The sequence below is a fragment of the Desmodus rotundus genome, chromosome 9, assembly GCF_022682495.2.
Source record: "Desmodus rotundus isolate HL8 chromosome 9, HLdesRot8A.1, whole genome shotgun sequence".
Classification (NCBI taxonomy): domain Eukaryota; kingdom Metazoa; phylum Chordata; class Mammalia; order Chiroptera; family Phyllostomidae; genus Desmodus; species Desmodus rotundus.
Window position 1 is genome coordinate 33408965 of NC_071395.1, and position 17952 is coordinate 33426916.

The 17952-nt window shown below is 51.1% G+C and overlaps 1 protein-coding gene across 3 annotated transcripts in view; it reads right to left on the bottom strand.

Annotated features, from left to right (window-relative positions):
• Positions 1 to 17952, bottom strand: part of GATA4 (GATA binding protein 4) — a 77877-nt gene that overhangs the window by 51893 nt on the left and 8032 nt on the right. For 2 of the 3 annotated variants that reach the window (XM_045202798.2, XM_024568713.3), the window contains exon 1: positions 210 to 338. The exons of the other annotated variant lie outside the window; for it this stretch is intronic. The gene's annotated coding sequence lies outside the window, so the exon portion shown is untranslated. Of the gene's footprint in view, positions 1 to 209; positions 339 to 17952 lie in introns of those variants that run through there. 3 annotated transcript variants of the gene reach the window in all.

Sequence of the window (17952 nt, forward strand, 5' to 3'; positions counted from 1 at the left end):
CTTCCTCTCTCTGCCCCAAATCTTACTGTGTTTTAAAGACGCTGCTAAGCCAGAGGCAGAGCAGGCTTTGGCTAATTTGGAGAAAGAGCAGTGACCAATGTCTCCTTCCACCTACTAGTTACCTCTCTATTCCCAGGCAAACCAGCGCGGACAAGCTCAGTGTAGCGGTTGGCGGGAATGGGCAAAGACAGGAAAGAAAAAAGCTTTACCTGCGGGGTCTGGATCTCCGGGGAGGGCCGGCTTGCGATCTCCTGGGCCCAGGAGTTTTGGCGGCGGCAGAGCCTCTCGCAGCCACTGTGCCAGCCGCCTCCAAGTCCCGGAGCTGGCCTCCCGGTCCCCTCGCCCCTGCGCTCCCGCTCGCCGCTGACTGGCCTATCAGAGTCACGTGCAAGGGCGGGGGGCGGGGGTGCGGCCAGGCTGCTGCAACTCCGCTGGGCGTCCTGCTGCAGAGCTGTTCAAAAAACTCCCTTAGCAGGCAAAGTCCAGGCGGAGAGATCTCGGAGGAAAACGCCAAATGCTGCCTCCAGGGCGCGGGGCTTCACCCACTGCCCTGCGGAGGTTGATTTGGTTTGCAATTTTGCCTAGGGTCAGTTTTATTAATGAACCCTCTCTCCAACCTCCTCCTCCTCCGCCTCTCGGCTGTCTGGAGCCTCCTGCGGCCCTGAAAGTGGTGGGCAAGGGGCGGGACTGATAGAGGGGAAGGTGACCTCAGATCAGATGTAGGGCACTGGGTCACCCGGAGTGCCTGGTCTGCCAAAGGTCTCCGGGAGGGTAGTGGGTAGTGGGGATCCTCCTGGCCCGGGGCTCCTAGTTATGTGCAAAAAACAGTAAACCCGGGACTGGCCCCTCAAAGCAGAGCTCGGAGACGTAAGCCCTCTTTTCGCTTTCCCAGAAGTTTCCCAGGTTGTCAGAGCTGGATCCAGCCCTCAATTTTTTGTATTTTTGCACAATTTGCATCCCCCGCCTGGTGACGCGTCCCACCCCTGCGGCCTGTCCTTTCAGATCTTTCTGTTTTCAGTGCAGCCTGCGGCGCCGCGGCACTAATCGCAGGGACGAGGCGGGGCCTTGGGGAGCTCCGCAATCCAGCGGGACTTCTCGGCAGGCAGAGAGGGCTCTGCCTGCAGCCTCGGCCTCCTCCCTCTAGCGGGGGCAGGGAAGGTGGCGGGCCGGGGTGTGGAGTCGGCGTCAGTGCCTAGCGGCCCCAGCGCAGCGGGGCTGTGAGCCGGAGAGTCCCTCAGACAGGTCTAAAGGTTAATAGGGCAATCACAGGGCCCTATTACCGCGTAAGAATAACCCATCGATTACCGCAGCCTTCAGCCCCAGATAACAGCCGGCCGGTGGCTCTCACGCTTTCTGTTAAACTTTCTCCCCCCGCCCCCTCCCGCCCCAAAGCCGCGCTTTTCTCCCTATCACAGTTTTCTCATACCAGATTAGAGGGGTCTGGAAGGGGGGCCGGGATCCCACCCTGCGTGAAACCTGTGTGTCTCCGAAGGAAAGGTAGCAGTGACACCCGATTCCGTAGTTGGTGATCGGTCGTGGATTCTCGGCCTGCGTGAGAGTAACCCGGGCGCAGAGGACGAAGCTAGGACACGAGGGCTGATTGAAAGGAAACCCCCAAAGGGATCGTAGCCAACTCGTGGGGATTCTTAAGAAAATCCCGGAGGAAAGACTGAGCGCGGCTGCGCAGGGACTTATCTTCCCTGAGCTAAAAGGTGCGCAGGTCTAGAGGCTCCCCACAGCAGGAGAGAAAACTGGGGCTCCCGACCAAGCTGCGGAAGATCTGCGCGCAGATGCACCGCAGGCCGCTGTCCGCCTGGGCACCTTCGCACCCCGGCAACTGAGTTTCCCTTTGCCAGCTCCCCCAACTCCTCGCCAGCGCCTCTGCAAAATTTGGCGCTGCAGATCCCAGGCCTGAGAATTTAGGAGGGAAGAGATCGTAGGGATCCCGGAGGCTGGATCTGGGGAAAGGCGGGTTCTGGAGGGCACTCCAACCTGCGCACTTTCAGACGCAGCGGAGCAGAAGGGTACGCACCCCCTGCGTTGTGTGAAAAGGGGCCTCATCCCCATCCGGTGAGCGAGAGCCGCTCGAAGTCAAAGGCCTGCTTTTGGCGCCTATGAGGGCTTTCTGGAGCTTTGGAAACCTGGGCTGGACGGGCGGGTAGCTGCCCCGGCCTCGCTCACTTCTCCGTGGAGATTTCTAGCTCCAGCGATGCCCAAGGTCTCAGAGCTGCCTCCTGCGTGCGACCCTCAGAGGGCGAAAGGGGCTGACACTAGGGATTAGGCAGTGATTTTTATTTATTTATTTATTTTAAGCAACAAGCCAGGTGCTTGGGGCTGAGCATCTGGAGGAACAGTCCTCTGAGCTTCCTCACCCAGGCCAAGGACAAAGGCCGCTCCCACGAGATCTACTTCCAGGAGTGAGGGTGCACCAAAGCGCAAGAGTGCGGGTGCTGAGATTCGCGTCAGTTGGACACCTGCGGCGAGCCTCCCCCAGCTCTTCTCCAGCCCCCCAGCCTCTCGGAATTTCAGTCTCCTCCTCTGTACAGTGATGGGACAATACCAGGCCCTTCTATTCGTGGCCTGGTTATGAGACCCCTGAGGAAAGAGCCTGCTTTTTCTAAACTATTGCTTGTGAGGAACTCCTGATTCAGAGGCCTCCCACCCCTGCAGTCCCGCTCCTGGCCAGGCCCTTGATAGAGCCTTATCCACACCTCCCCACTGGCGCTCTCCTCGTGGGCTGAAGCCTGGAAGCATTAAAAGATTCGTTGGTTGTAGGCAGGCGCCCTGGGACAGAGAAATTGTGTCTGTTTCCTGTAGAATTTTTCTCTGGTTCCACCACTCCGATTTTCTCCCCAAAGGGCTTAGCTCAAGGACATTCAAGAGGGTGTTTGGCGAGCAGCCTGCTCTTTTGGGGTGTTTCGTTTTCCCTCGCTCCCTCCCTCTTTTCTTCCTTGGCTTCCTCCCTCCCTCGGGGAGGCGGGAGCAGCCTCGCCGCTGGGCGTTGCCAGGAGCGAGGAGCATTTCAAGGACTCGCTGGCCCGCCGGCCTGGAGGAGGTTTATCGGCAGGTTCCCAGGCTTCTCCCTGTTGGGGAGGCAGTTGGAGGGGGAGGGGGTGCTCTAAGGCTTGAAATATTAAGAGGCTATTTTTAAAGGGATGTTCCTAGGCTTCTGGTCTGGGATGTGGCCCAACCCCACTCACGTTTGCTTTCTGCTTTTCTTTTCCATATTCCACAGGGAAATGTGAATACTGTGAAAGTCTTTGACCTCTTTCTACTAAGGGCCTGGGTCTAGCGAAGAGTCAAGTCGTGCGATTTTAACAAATAAGAATCACTTACATGTACTGTATGCTTAAAAGCATTCTCTCCAGGACACAAGAAAAGTTGCATTTCCTTACTCCGTTAAGGCCCCTGCGGCTGGAGTCGGTCCTACCCCAGCAGAGGGGCGGCTGTGGGCTGGCCATGTTGCGGGGAGGAATGTGAACTCTAGTTCCCTGGTAGGGGGAGGGGAGAGTTAATAAATAGCGGACGATGGAATTTACAGTGACACCAGCCAGGGTCTCCGGTGCCATGTTCCCCGGATTTCCTGGGCAGACCAGAGCAGCTTAAGTGCCACGTGGGGTGCCACAACCTCAATTCCGGCTGGTGAGGTCATTGGGCGCCCTGCAAAAAAACAGCCTCGGCTCCTACCCTACCCGATGACTAACGAAGCCTTAAAAACATGGGGCCCCAAAAGTCTTATCATCAGGAATGGTGAGCATCCTGAAAGCGAGCACCACAGAGGGGGTTACGGAAGTCAGCTCCAGTCCAGTGTAACGAATTTCTTTGGAGATGCAGATGCATCTCTGCAGACTTGTGAGCTAAGACTCAAGGACAGACAAGCGAAGTGACCCGTACTGAACGTATGCAGGCTCCTGGCCCGGTCCCCACGGACTTCAAATGCCCACACCTTGCACAGGAGCCACCGGCTGGAGTCCTCCTCCCTCTGCGACACTTGGTGCTCACTCGCTGGCCTGCCCTGCCCTCTGCTCGATTCCCAGCAGGGGCAGCCCCAAGAGCCAGAGTGCAGAGCGGGTGGATAGATGGAGAACGAATTAAGCTGCAAGGCTACATAGACCTTTCCCTCCCTGAGCTGCAAGCCTTGATCAACCGGAATTCTCTGTGGGGGGTGGGAGGGACAGAGAGACTCTTGATTCCTCACACCGGGAACCGAGCTCTGCATCCCAGGAATCGACCGTCAGCCCTCTGCCTGCAGTCTCAAAGAGAGAAGGCAGTGATGCTTTTATTTGTCTTGCTTTTAACAACACGAATCCGTGTCGCAAAGTGAAGCCATGCTCTTACTCACAGACCTCTGCGGACGCTTTCTGCTGCTTCCGGCCCTGAGGACTAGAGTTTGGGGCACACCCCCTCATACTTTATAGTCATTTTCAATTACAGAACATTCTTAGATTCCATTTTCTCACGGAAACAACATCCCCGCATGGAGGAAGGGAGAGGAGATGTTACCAACCTCATACACACGGCAACTCTGAGACCCAGAAAGGTTAAGACATTTGTCCCAGCTGGCAAAGCTGGCGAGCTCTACAACAGGTCAGACATAGGTTCTGAGTCTTCTCTTTTCCATTCTATCAAATATCGAGTTCCTATAATAAAACACTTTTTAACCCTCGTTTTGTCTTTCAAATTATTTCTAAATTTTCTTTATTGAGTACATCTGACATTGAAACATTAAAATCAACTTAAAATAAAACAATTCGTTTCTCATAATCTGTGAGCTTGTAGGAAGGGAAAGAAAATCGAAAGGGAGTCTCCACATTTTCATTAAGTTCAGGAAGGACGACAGAGGCTTTTAAATGGAAAGGGCGCACTCCTCAGGTTCCGGGGCCAGAACTGAGACTAAGTCTGGCATCGAATCGTGTGGGGACACTGTGGCCAGAGGGTGGGCGAGTTAAGAGCTTCTTGTGTCCTGCAGCAGGGGGCCCTCTAACTCCTCCCAGCCTGGCTCCCTCTCCCCCCTCATCCAAGGTCCTGGAACGAACTGTAGCAAGTGGGAGCTTCCAGCACCCACTACGTGATCGCTGGCCATCGGGGGCCTACACTTTGGGGACTGAAGCTGCCATCTCTGGGATTTCTCTTGGTGACGTTGGCCCCAGTTATTTCACATGTGGGTCCTCCTTCCTTCCTCCTCTGTAAGGGACTTCTGAAGTTGCAGTGCTAAAGGTGCCAATTCCAGAGAAACAACATTGATAATTGTTCTTGGAATGTATAAAATATTAATTTGCTTTATTCATAGGCCTTATGTTCCTAGTTGGTTATACATGTTTATCTGTGGTTGGTTATACACACTCTCTCCCCCTACACATCCCAGAGACCATGGTTGGCACATAGTAGATGCTCAATAAATGCAGGCTGAGCAATTAAAACTACAAAAGGTATTGCTAATAGCATCTCTAAGGGTTGGTGGAAGTTGGAGAATGGAACACTCCCCTCAAAAGGAAATGTGTCCCCTGGCACACAGTAGGTGCCCAGAGTGGCCACGATTTCTCACAGTAGGACACTGAGGTCCAGGTGCGACAAGGAGAAAGTGTCCTAGTCTGGGTCACTAGGGATCGTTTATCAGCTCAGCTCAGCCACCTGGTCAGCCTTCAAATCTCCCGCCTAAATTTGGGCTGCCCCTAAGGGAACCCCAGAGCCCTGGGCTTTGGGGTCAGCAGAAGAAGGGCTTTCCCAGTGCCCAGGATTCTGGAAGTCATGTTCAGCTAGGGAACCCGGTTTGGCACTCAGGCAGTAGCAATCCACGGAGACGCCAAGCTCCCCCCACAAAGATGGAGGAGGGTCACCAGGTGCATGGTCTCCTAGGACCCACAAAAAAAAAAACAAAACGAGGAAGGATGAAGATGGAGAGACACAGATAGAAGAGAAAGGAGAGAAAAGTGGGGACAGAGGAAGACAGGCAGAGAGGAGGGCAGAGGAAAGACCTGGGAACAACTGAGAGTGAGACAGGCCTGAGGAAACCAGGGAGGGACAGGACTCATTGATTTGTTTATTCAATCATTCTATATTTATTGAACACCTGCTCTGTGTCAGGAACTTTCAAGGCGCTGGGATTCAGCATGGAGGAAAATAGAGGGAAAAAATTCTTCCCTCATCTTCTATAAGAGGAAGATGAACAATAAATAACTTACATATATAGTGTTAAATGGTGGAGTGTTATGGTGTGGGGCAGATCAGGAATGGACAGGCAGAGAGAGCGGAGAGGGATAGAGACAGGGATCTCAGACCCAGAGAAAGAGAGATAGGATTCAAGAGACCTGGGGACAGAAACAGAGAATCTGGACCTCTAGAGAGAGGAGAAAGCAAGCAAGAGAAATGGGAAGTAAAAGACCAGGGCCAGATCGGAATAGAGGGCACCAGACAAGGACGAGGTCATTCCGGAGTGGAGGGCTCCCTCCCCAACCGCCCAGCTCCCGGGGAGGGCAGTGATGGCGATGGGGACACGAGGCTGGAGCGCTGCCAGTTGCCAGACCCGATGCGCGTCTGCGGAACTTGTGGGGCCACCCCAGACGTGGTGTTCCCAGCGCCGTTTCCGCACAAGCCGCAGCCTCCCCCCATCCGGGCACCCTTCCCGTGGCCACGGAGCCGAGGTGACCCGGAGTTGGAGAAGACGCCCAGGCAGGCGCCGAGGCTTGGCGCTGCCGAGAGAGAGAGACAGGAAAGTGTCAAGGAAGCTCGAAGCCCAAGTGCGAAAACAGTGTCTCTGGGGGACCTCTGAAAGACAGGGGCTAGAGGTGGGGAGGAGGAGGATGCTGCAGGCTGGAGGCACTGTGATCCTTCACGCTGGTGAGCACCCACTCTGGCCAGGCCTGGGCTTCCCTGCAATGGACAGTAGTGTGCCTCGCACGCCACCACCCCACAGTTGCAGCACAGTTGCACAGGTGCCCTAGAGAGTGGGTTGCTTTTTCCCTAACACCCATGGGTCCTGGAAGATATTTATTGATTGTTTGGAAATAGTTGGTTTCTTGCAACAGCAGAAGGAAGAGGTGAGAGACACTTCGCTTCTGATAACTACCTATTTCTGTCAAATGGGTATGTACTGTATTCAGACCCGAGTGCATAAAAAGACTGGCAGATCCCTGGCATTACATTTCTTTTGGGCTCTTTTCAACTTTTCGCCACATTCGCTGTTTGTGTTTGGTTGAGAGACAAGGATGCACTACCTTTACAGTTTGCTTTCATCCACAGCCCCAGCCCCTCTTCAGCGGAGGTGCTAATGAGAGCAAATTGTCCAAGGGCAAGGAACCACAGGGCGAATAACCAACAAGCAAAGGGTCCGAACGAGATGGAATAATCGGCATCTAGATAAAGGGGAACGGGCAGGCTTTCACTTATGCAGGTGCAGAGCTAACCCAAGGAGTCTAGCTTGCTAACCTTATCCTGTCCTCCCACCCCCACCTCATCCCACCTCATCACAGGGGAAGAATCTCCCCCCTCCCCATGAAGTCTCTGCAGATGCCCAGTTCCAGTAGTCCATGCTGGGCCTGAGGGTGGACTGGGGCTGAGGCGGAGAGCACAGAGCAGAGTGTATAAGACAAAGCCGTATCAGTGAAGAGTGATCACTTTTTCAGTCACTACGTGAGAAAGTTGTCTACTCCACTTCAAAAGCCCTGAATTCTCATTCTCTTTCCCTCTCTACCCCCCTGTCTAAACACACTCTGTTCTCCACATACCATTCTTGTCGATGACTGTGACATCTCACCCCAAACTCTCCGAACATAGCTGCTTAGCAGATTTATTTATGCTCAGCCTCCGGAGGGGGAAAGCTAAATGCAAGTTGTGCTTTAATCTATAAAGGAGGGCTGCTGGTGCCTTCGAATCCTGCAGTTTTCCTCATACTGGCCCCACACTGTGAACCACACCACTGATCCTCAGCTGGGGAATGGAAAAACAAACGAGGTACATCCAGACAGCAGAACACTACTCAGGAACAAAACAGAAAGAATGATATATAAACCCAACAACACGAATGAATCTCAAACGCACCAGGACTGCATGAAAGAGGCCAGGCTCCAAATTCTAAATGAACTCATGTATGTGATATTCTCACGGAGGGACAGAAAACAGATCAGAGGTTGCTGGTGCACGGGGCTGGGGAAGAGGCAACTGCAAAAGGGGAGCAGGAAATTTTGTAAAGTGTTGCAACTATTCTATGTCTTGACTGTGATGGTGGTTACACCATTTGTGTGCTTTTCAAAAACTCATAGAACTGTTCACTAAAAAGGATGAATTTACTGTGTGTAAATTTCACCTCAATAAATCAAACTTGTTAAAAACCAGGGGGAAAGAGTGTGGCTGGGGCAAGATAAGAGTCTTCAGCCCCTCTTCTCTCTCTCTACACGTGAACACACTTGACCATCCCCTGTCTTTAGGGAGACTCCACATCCCTGGTACGTGTGGGACTCCCACCTAAAATACTTTGGAAGAATGATCTATATACAAAAGAAATCCCTGCATCACTTTTTAAAGGATCCAGTTTCCACAGTTGGTCTTCTGCGTGGACTGCAGGAATGGCCACAGCAGACTACCCTGGGCGCAGCTCCAGTGGCTATTCACACACATTTGACACTTGTGCCCTCATATTTCACAGTGGGCTACAGGGACAGTGACATTCAGGGGAGGATTTTCCTGCTCCCTCCTCCTGGGAGTCCTGGAGCCAGGCAGCAGAATCTCAGGATTGCTAAATTACTTTCAACCACACTGCCACTCCCCAAGCAACCTGTTGGTGGAGGATGGGCAGCAGGAGACCCAGCTGGCCAGGACCCAGTCAGTCAGGGAAGATGGGTTTTCGCCAGCTGGTCCCATGAGGCAAGAGTAAGCCAAGGCCTGACCTTGAAAGAATGAGTTTGCCCCTGAGAGCAGGGCTGTGTTTCCAAATGGACTAAGGGAAGAGCATTTGGTGAAACATGGCCTCTCCTGCACACGATCTTATTACATCCTCACAACTTTTGCAGGAGAAGTTGTTTAACTGATTCTTTTCATTACACTCAGCTGCAGATTGTGATGTGCACATGGCGACCACGCAGGCACACGGTGAACGGAAGAAAGTGTGCCCTGTGCCAGATAAGCCACCACACTTTGCACCTGCATTTCCGGACGTCATGGCCCAGTGGACGTCACTTGGAGCTGAAAGCCACTGACCACTTGGGTTACAGGATGGCTTTGCTACTTTCCTTTTCTGCTCAATAAAAATGATGAATGCGCATGTGTGTGTGTGTGTGTGATCATTTCTACTCCTTCCCAGAGTTGTTGATAATATCATTGTTTCTAACTCCAGTCAAACCACTGTGGTAATAGAGGAAAAATAAATGGTAATAGAAACCCATCAGTCATTGGCTTCATCTCATCTTCTTGAATTAAAAAACCAACAATATCACCACTAATAAAATACCACCATCATCAGCAACAAAAAAGGGAGAAAATCCCACAAAATACTGTGTTTCCTGTGAGAAACACAGCAAACAGTTTGATTTTGTCAATTTCCCTATGACTCTCATCCCCATCCTTGGAGAGAGCTTGCTAATTAGGCAGTGGAAGAGCCAAAAGGTGGGAAGGGAAGAAGAGAAAAAGATGCAGAAATCCACACTGGGGAGAAAGTGGTGGCACAGAAACGCCGTGGGGGGGGTGGAGAATCCTGGGGGCCACTACAGATCTGACCTCACCCCCTGGGTGGCTTTGAGTAAATCAAAGGCGGCGCTGAGGGCCAGTCTCCCTCCCATGAAATGAAATCGGACACCGTGATCTGAGAGTTCTTTCAGCCTCAGTGTCCTCTGGATCCGAATTACTTAGAAGGGTTGCAGTTCATATAGCAAACACTTACTGAATGCCTACTACGTGCTAGGCTATGAAAACTTCGGAGATATAAGGGTGGACACAAGTTTCTACTATTAAACTGCTCAGACCAGTGAGGAAGTGTCCTGAAAACAAGCAACAGGAGAAAGTGCCGGAGCAGATTCAGCGCATCAAGAGAAACCATGTTAACTCCTTGGGGGAAAGAGATAGGTGGGAAGGGTAAGTAAATGAATCCCAGGAACCGTATTATTTCTATGTGTAGGTGTTCAACCTCCCACTCACTTTTGCCTCATTTACCATTCTTTTTTCAGACTTCAGTCCCTGTGCACACACACGGTGACCAGACCTGGGCCAGGAATTGTAGGGACCCTGCACGGTCCACGTACTGACAGGCACACGCGGAACCTGCAACGTGCATGGCTTGGCCCATTTCACACATTTGGTGCCAAACACGCTTGTCAGGCATGGGTCCCGCAGAGTGCCAGTGTGGCCGGCGCAGGGGCTGGGAGTCGGAGTTGGGCTCCAGCTTCCATCACCATAGGCCTGCTGGTGTGAACTCAGGCATGCCCGGCCTCTCGCTCTGCCTCAGTTTCCCCGTCTGCGAAACACTCGGGAGGTGCTAGATCAGTTCTAAGCTCCCTTACAGAGCTTTAAAAACAAATGAACTCGTCCTTAAAAGACTAGGGTTTAGAGGTGGAATAAAGTCAAATATTTGTTGATTGATGGAAAAATGCGGCTTCCGAGCCACACGGGTCTGCCTGGGGCTCTCCGAGGGTCGGCCCGGCTCCCCGGGGTACTCGGGCGTCTCCCCGCGCCCCGCACCCGCCCGCCCGCCACCCCAGCGCCGTGCCCAGCGCCGCCGCCCGCGCCCGCGCCCGCGGGTGTGATGGATGGCCGCGGGGCCGGCGGCCTGTCAGGCCTTATTGATGAGGTGCGCGCTGACGGCCGCCGCCTAGCCCGAGGCGGCAGGAGGCAGCCGCGGGGAGGCCGCCGGGCGCAGACTCAGCGGCGCTCGGGGTCAGCCCCCGGCTGGCCGCCCCCCCCCCCCCACCCCGGCGCGCCCGGCCCGGCTCCGCCAAGGGGCGCGGAAGCGCGTCCGGGCCTGGCGCCCGCGCGCGGGCCCCGCTTCCTCCCGCGGCCACCGCGCTTCCCGCCCCCGGCTCTCCCGTGCCCCGACCCCCGGCCGCAGCTGCAGCCTCGTCCCGGCGCCGGCGCCCGCCCTGCGGAGCCCCCGCGCCTCTTACCCCGCGGCCCAGGGCCGTGCAGGCGTCCGGGCGCGGGACCGCCCGTCCCGCGTCCCCCCACGGGAGGAGCGCCTTCCCGGGGCCCGTCCGCGCCCTCGAGGCGGGACGTGGCAGCCGCGGGACCGGCAGAGGCAGCACAGACGAGACGCAGGACCGTCCGTGGTGCAGGAGCCCCTCCCGCCCTCTAGGCGCGGGGGAATCGCGACGCCGTGAAGGCCCCACTCGGGCTCGGCGGCGTTCGTGGATGGCGGCCGATAAGCCAGGCAGCCAAATATAAGCAAATCCGCCCCCACGTCACGGCGGCCAGGCTCCAGGGTGGGCCCCTCCTCGGTCCGTGCACATCAGTTTTCTACGGGAGCAGGTACCCCCCTGGAGTAGCGGAGACGCTCGCTCCGCCCGAAAACACAGAACCGCGCGTGGTTCATCCTAACCTGTGCGCGGACTCCTCCAGGCCCGCCGTGCCCCATCTTGTTCCCGCCCCGCGTGTGCTCCCGTCGTCCTTGCAGAAGGAGGAGGAAGGCGGCCGCTAGGGTCTCAGGGCCTAGCAGCCTGCGGGACGAGGGCAGGTGGCCTTGGCGCCCTGGCCTTCCTAGTGAAAGCCACGGCCAGCTTCTCTGTTAGTGACACGGACGCCGCCATCCTGTCCCTGTTTCCCGCAAAGTGCTCTGGGTTCATGAGAATGAATGAGAACGACACTGGTGACAACTTAGTTCACTCCCTTAAGGGGCTGAGTTTTGTGTCCTCCCCCTCCACACTTTGAGTCGAGGGCTCTTCCTGCCAGGCCAAGGGCCCTAATTCTGCATTAGCTGTGACCCAGGAACCGACAAACAGGTCGTCCTTTCTCTGGGGCACAGCAGAGAGAGCGAAGGGAGGGATGGCAGGTTGGCGGGACTGAGACACTCACTGTACAGGAGAGTCAGGGTGTAGGCAACAGGTGAGGTTGATGGAAGCTTAGGAGGCTTGGGTTCTAATTCTGCCACTGCCATCACAGACAAGCCACTTAACTCCTTAAGCTTGAGTTCCTTCCTGTAAGGTAAAGACACTGGACCCCTTCCTACATCAACATTTTATGACTTTAAAGCTCCCCAAATGAATATAATGAAGTCGTTAGTCTATGTGTCAGACGGTTCTGTACCAAGGAGCTGGTTCCTGATCCCACACAGTGGAAGCTAAGGAACGCCCGGCCTCTAAATCTGAACCCAACCATAGCCTCAGTGAGAAACCCAAACGTCAAGACATGTCTACGTGTATATGATAAAAGCTTGGGCTGCAGATAAAAAATTTCAACCCATTTTCTAGGTAAACATTTATTATTAACAGCTAACCCTGGGCCCTTATGATTTGCCATGCATGTTGACACCTGTGTTGCATGGATGGATTATCTCATTTATCTACACAATTACTCCATTTCACAGATGGAAAATCTGAGGCACAAAGCTATTAAGTAACTTGCCCAGCTGAATAGGTGGCAGAGCCAAGATTTACAATTAGCTTGATTCCAGAATCCAAATGCTGCCACTATGGGCAAGGCATGGGCATTGTGAGGAATATACAGGGGAAAACTAAGGGCTTTCTTCTTACATATCTTCCTTTTTTAAAAAAAAATTCTTTTTATTTTTGAAACTTCCATTCCCAGGATCAATCCCTTGCACTACTCTGGTTCCACAGCCTTTAACATATTGTACTTCTGTGTGTTATCTACATGTCTCCCTGTCTACGTACCTCTCTCTCCCAAATTTCAATCCTCTTAAGGGAACAAATCCTATGTTTGATATCTTTGTATTTTCCATATTTTCTAACATGTCATAGATGTTTTTCAAAGTTTGTTGAATTCAGAAAATTGGAGTTTCCAACTTGTCCTTACAGGGTGTAAATCTGCCCGTTATGACTGTGGGTGTAGTATCAGGGATGTGGCCGAAACACATGGACCTGCGCTGTGTGCAAACGTGGGGAAGATGCCACGTGTCACCTCACCCGCACCTTAGCCTGTGTGCCCTTTTTGGTGGGGTGACTATGAGCCCAGGTACCTTTGGCCCTCTTACCAGACACAGGACAACCTCTCTCTGAAATGGACTCTGATGTGGAACTCTGGGGTCGTAGGGACTTCAGGGAGCCTGGTTCAATCCACTCATTTAAGAGATGAGGACCCAGAAAGGGCTACAGACTTATCCAGAGTCACGCAGCTGTTTAATGGCAGGGCTAGGAGTGGGTGCCCTGGGACCCTGCCGTACCCTGCTCTTCCATGTCAACATGCTGCTGTAGAAGCTGATATCTCCTGTCTATAAATCTGCATCCCAAGGCCAAGCTTCCCTCACCCCGATGCAATCACCAGGGGCAGAAGATTAGTGATAAGGCAGCACTAAGGTCTGGGGTAGTCTGGGAACCTGGTTACCACTGCCCCCTCCCCCCCGCCCCCACACACACACTCAGCAGGGCAGGAAGGTGGGAAGAGCGACCCTGGCTGGGCCTGGGATAGGGGTGGGTGGAGGTATGAGGATGCAGTGAAGGGGTTTCAAGGAGACACAGACATTCAAAACTAGTCACTCCACGCTCCCCTTAGACCATCCGAAAGGGGTACTCAGTACATATTACATTTCTAGACTATCTTCCTACTATTCTGTGGACTCATAAATATTTCAGCCTTCAAAATAAAGAAGATACAGCAGGAAAGCGGGGGGGGGGGCGTGCATAATGAGCAGGGTTCTGAACTTGGTCCTCGTTCTGACTCATTGTTTCACAGGGAGATCCTGTGTCTCACTGTATGCCTGCTGTCCTGTGTCCTATGTGACTATTAGCACACACCTTCAGTCATAGCTTCCCATAAATTAAACATCCACTTGTTGTCACTTGCACTCTCTGAGCCTTGGTTTCCTCATCTACAAAGTTAAGGGTTTTGAGTAAATGTCTTTCAAGTTGTCTTTCCACAGGAAATTGCTTCATTTTTATGAATGTGGGGCTCCAGGAGGAACTTCTTCTGTCTGGGCAGCCGAGAGCAAAGTCATTTATGGATTTGTTACTGTTCTGTTATTGACATTGAACTTTGGGCCTCAGGTTCACCTTTGGCAAACTGGGATTGATTAATAATAATAAAATAAGCCAGCTCTTCTGAATAACACGAAAGAATTCATTAGAGCTCACCTCCCAAACAAGCAAATCATCTATTAATTTTATTGATTTTTGGCACATGTACAAATATTACAACTGCTACTGCCACCCTAAAATCCCTGTTCCATCTCCCCACCAGTTCGTATTTAACGTTTAATGGAGGAAACAAGACTTTGGATTCAGTTCTTAACTGGGGCCATCGATTCACGGTCTAGTTTCTTGCTCCTGCCTGTGGCATTTCCCAGCCCCATTCTCAGGATGAAGAGACGTTGTTGGACGCGAGGCTGTGGCGAGGCCATCTCCTCCGGGTGCTCCTTGTTGTGGCCGCCGCAGCCGGCATCAGCCTCCCCTCCCCCTCCTCCCAAGCACGCCTCCCCCTTACCCCGCTGATTCTGCCGGGTTCCAGCATTTCGTTAAGCTTAAAAATTCCTGAATAGCTAGAATGGTATTTAACAATTCTCCATATTCCCCCGAGTACCTTGCACACAGTAGGTGCTCAATACATACTCAAAATAATGAATTAATGATTGAATAAATCCGGAGGCCAAATATGGAATTCTGTATAAGAAATGTGCCTGTTTATGAAATGCAAATAGTTTTCCTGAATTCCTTTCCTTTTTTTTTTTTTCGCATCTCAGACACAGCCACATTCTGAACGTATGACTTTGTAAAACACTTTATTTTCTAAAACACTTTATTTTCATTGTTTTGATCTCACATGTGTGGGGGCTCTTAGATTGCTATTTGCTTCACTTTATAACTTGCACCTTGGAGAGGCTGGATGATAAATGAGAGATGAATAATTCCTTATTGCTACTTATCTGCCGAATCTATAAACTAGTGTCAGCATTTACTCAGTTGGGTTTAAAGCTGTGCCTGGTATACTTATTAACCTGCTTAAAATAAGCCATAAAAATGGGCTTGGTAGGCAGTCGTTTTAACTAATTTTTAAAAATGACACTGGTCATTTCCCACTAACTCATGGAGTGACCTTTGGCAAATCACTTAACCTCCCTGAGTCTCACCTGCAAAGTGAAAGGGGGAGGAGCTAGATCAGCTTTAAGAGGTTGCAGCTCCGTCATCCCTTAATTAAATCAGGGATCCTGCCAGAGCCGGTTAAAGCAACAACAAGTCCGTGGTGTGGATGATCTCATGTGTCCCTGGGGGGTGGGGGCGGTGACACGTGGCAATCAGAGCAAAGCTCTGGATTTTCTTCTGTTACTAATGGAGTGAATTTTTGGCGATACATCTCTGCGTCTCAGTTTCCTCAACTATAAGATGGACACAATACTCTAATAGTACTCACACTGATTACCCTAGGGAGCGATCAGATGTGAAGATCAAAAGTGATAGATATGGGAAAACACTCTGAGAAATGCCATTCGTTTGCCCTGATCTGCAGATGAGGGCGTTGGGCGAGGTGGTCTTCGGTCAACCCCTTTGTGGCAGGGCCAGGGGTAGGCGTGTTTGACTTCTCTCGTCCTATGTTGATTACACTGGAAATCATTTAAAAACTATGGAAAGATCAAGCACTTAAGACGCTTTCTCTCAGGCCTATGGATGTTGAAGAAAAACCTGTGCCTGGTGAGACATTTCTGGCATACTAAATACAGCAGTGATAATAAAATTATTTGAAAAAGGACTCATGGACGTGGACAACAGTGTGGTGATCGCGGGTGGAGGAAGGGGGTATAAGGGGACTAAATGGTAATGGAAACAATACAATAAAAAATTTTAAAAAAAAAGAAAATTAGTCAATATCTTACTGGCCCACAAATTTAGGAGCTTCTAGCTGATAGAAAATAAAGCATTTTCAAAGACTTTGGAAATATGCCCTGTTCCCAGCTCCAATTCTCCTCACTTCTCATATTCCTTGCTTTGCGATGCATCTTGGCCATGTCAAGGGTACTTATGGTGTGTGCAAGGCTTTGGGTTTGACTTCCTTCAGGGACGTGTGCAGAGAAACAGTTGTAGCTGAGGACTTTTGTTGTAGAGAATTCAGTCAGCAAAAGTGTCTGGAATGTGCCCCTCCGAGAATCATTCTTCAGGACAGTCCTTACCCCCGTGCCTTACAGCGCAGGGGGCGGCAGTTGGGGCTTGAAGACCAATATGATGCCTGGCTGAACCCCGCTTGCAGAGATGAACTGACTCACTTCTACAGAGAACTAAAAATTTTCAGGTCTAAATCCTATTCATATTCCTCTACCACCACCCGACCAACCAAGCAACCAAACAAACAAAGGCTGACTTTGGCCTTAAAGTAGAGAGCTTAGAGGAAGAAGATGGGAGTAGTATTTTAAGTCCATATCCCTTGCTGTACTCAGACTATAAGTTTTTATTTGCTAAATGTTTATTTGTTAATTAACAACAGTGAAACTGACCTTGATTTTACTTTTATCTTCTGTTGGCCATTTTAATGGCAGACATTAAATTAAAAATCTTGCCCTGACCCGCATGGCTCAGTTGATTGGGTGTCATCTGGAAAAGCAAAAGGCTGCAGGTTGGATTCCTGGTCAGGGCACATGCCTGGGTTGTAGGTTTGGTCCCTGGTCAGGGCTCACAGGAGAGACAATCGATTGATGTTTCTTTGATGTTTCTCTCTCATGGATATTTCTCTTCTCCCTGTCTCTCTCCCTTCCTCTCTCTAAAAATAAATAAATAAAATCTTTAAAAAAAAACCCCTCAGTGAAAGATCTTTTGAAGTTGCCCTACGTTTGTGGTGGGATTTTATTTCCATTTCTTCTTGTTACCATTATCCCCGCCCCCCCCCCAACCTCATCCCACACTCTGCTTATAAAGTGGGAGGAAGGCACTCTTCATCTTTATAAACTGCTACTTATTTCTCAATAAATTAAAACTATGTCAGTTTCAAAAATGGCACCTGACATCCCTTAATACTTGTAATTCATCTGTCCTTCAGTTGAGTTTTTAGTAACTAACTTTCTTGCTTTTACAAAGGTCTTCCCTTCTGAACACCCTCTCCAACATTTTGGCCACCACTAAAGGTCTGTCTTCCCTCCCCTGCCCAAGTTCACTCCTCTTCCGGGGTCCCAATAATCAGCTTTTAGTTGCAGCTGGACCAGCACCTGGCCTTACATTCCACCACATCCTTCTGCCAGAGAAGGGAGTTTCGAGAAGAGGAAAAAGTTACAAGAACTTAGACAATTGTTTTCAATTTCAGAAACATTCAAGGTTGCAAGTGAAATTCTGAGACAGTCTGGATGGTTGTGAAAACATTTTCTGTAGGGGGAGGGAGAACCTCAGTAGAAAAATCACTCCCACCACTTACACATGTCTCTAGCTGAGAATCGACAGTCCAGAACTATTCTTGGAATTGGAGTCCATCGAGGTTTGAGAATTCTGAAGCTGCATCCTCTAAAATGGACGTGCTTGTCATAAGCACAACAGGCGCGAAATCTCAGAAAACTAGACGTCTTGAATCTAATCATTCCTCCTCAGCCCATCAAAATATTTTTTCTATTTCTAAACGAACAAGAACTCATTGTAGTTCGTTTGGACACAGGACAGTATAATAATAATAAAAAAAAATCCCCCCTTAAACATGGAGAACACTAATGTCCCCTGCCCCTCTCCCCCTCACAAGTGTCACTCTGTACAGAGTGTTTTGCAATCTACTTTTAGTTTTAAAAAATATTATCAGACATTTCTGTTTTATTACATATTTTAAGGAAACAGTTCGATGGCTACATTATGGATTTTGCATAGTTTATGTAAGCTCTTATTGTTCAGTGTATATGTA